The 1742-nt window shown below is 43.5% G+C and overlaps 1 pseudogene; it reads left to right on the top strand.

The window, feature by feature from the left end:
- The first annotated feature begins 218 nt into the window (after positions 1–218).
- On the top strand, positions 219–1062 carry LOC148009294 (lipase-like; annotated as a pseudogene).
- Positions 1063–1742: the final 680 nt, after the last annotated feature.

Below are 1742 nucleotides of genomic sequence, written 5' to 3' on the forward strand. Positions count from 1 at the left end.
TCCACCAAAAAGTTGTGTGTGTGACATTTGTTACTTTGTACATACTTAGTCATTCTGTTTGCATTTTGTTCTGCGTGGGAAGTATAGTGGAGAGAGGGGTCTTCTCCTGCCTTTCCTTTCAGCTAGGGTTGCACCTGATAGATCATCCTTCAACAATGGTGGGCATGCGATGTCTTCTATGGCTTTTCTTGGCTTCCAATTCCCAGGCGAAAAGAAGGAACGATCACTCCGTCGATGAATTAAAATGCATGGAGTGCCTCATTAGGTCAGCCATGTGGAAGGTTGTGTGCTGCTTCTTTCTGCTAGGCTTAGTGTCAGCTGTTCTAGGTGGACGAGGATTGGAACTTACAAGGGTTCATGACTATGATGATGGCTTTCAGTACAACCATACACTTGCTCAAATACTTGTGGAGTACGCTTCTCTGGTGTATGTCAATGATTTAGATTCTCTCATTTCTTGGAATTGCTCTAGGTGTGATGGCTACACCAAGGGTTTCAGATTTGTGGAGCTTATAGCTGATGCTCAACACTGCCTATAGGCTTATGTCGGGCTTGCTGAAGACTTGAATGCAATTGTGATTGCATTCTGTGGAACGCAAGAGAATAGTATTCAAAACTGGATGGAGGATCTATATTTTAAGCAGCTTGATCTGAATTATCCAGGAGTTACAGGTGCAATGATACATCGTGGATTTTATACAGCCTACCATAATACCACCATTCGTACAAGAGTAGTTGATGCAGTTATGTCTATACTTGATGAAGTGGAAGGATTGGACATTATGGTTACAGGACATTTTATGGGGGGATGCCATGGCTGCGTTCTGTGCTCTTGAACTCACGGTAAACTATGGAATGAGGAATATTCAAATAGTAACATTTGGGCAAAACAGAATTGTTAGAGGCTTTATTTGGTGCTATCGTGGGAGGGGCTGCTTTTCTGGTCAGAAAGAGGCGTGTTGTAGGCCGCCTGGGAAAAAAAAGTGCAGTGTATTTGACAAAGAGAGGAATCAAGAGGAGGACCAGACCAGAAAAATGGGGCTCGGGAGGAGAACCATGTGACATGCTCTTTCAAAATAAGCCCAATTTCATGTTGCTCGATGATAGGCCAATCAGATGAGCTCCGATGATCCAGCAGATCCGTTTGATCTCCCTTTGTTTGAGCCAATCTAGAGCACAACTCAGGCATCATCACAGCTGCCTCCACTTCTCTCTAAAGGTGAACATAACTGGTGATGCATTTTTTATATCTCAAGATTGTGAGGCCAAGTATCTTGCCTCAACGTGTAAAAGGAAATAGAGGAGGAGCGTATTTCGTGGTAGCTGTTATGCTTTCATACGCGCATCTGGTACAATATGTGCTTGGTATAGAGTGATCAATTGGCCACGCAATCATGAGAGAGAGAGAGAGAGAGAGAGAGATCCATCGATTGGAAGAAATAAGCATGCACTTAAGCCTGACTGATCAAACGTGCTAGATTGTGCAAAAAAGGAAAAACAGGCCGGTAGTGAATAGCGAATCAAGAGCTGGCGCAGTCATGGGTGCAGGCCACGCTCAATCGGATTGATGCCATTGTGGAGCGCACCAACTGCATTGATGGTACTAGAGAGGCCCTTGAGGCTAAGAATTATGAATATGCAGCCAAGTTTACATACTCTGTCAAGACAAGGGAATTTGAAACTGTCCCAAACTTTGATAAATTGACATAAACAATTACAACATTTTGAGGCTGTGGTTTATT

Source organism: Lygodium microphyllum, unplaced genomic scaffold, assembly GCF_053477565.2.
Source record: "Lygodium microphyllum isolate KBCC unplaced genomic scaffold, Lygodium_microphyllum_v1.1.10 scaffold_31, whole genome shotgun sequence".
Lineage (NCBI taxonomy): Eukaryota > Viridiplantae > Streptophyta > Polypodiopsida > Schizaeales > Lygodiaceae > Lygodium > Lygodium microphyllum.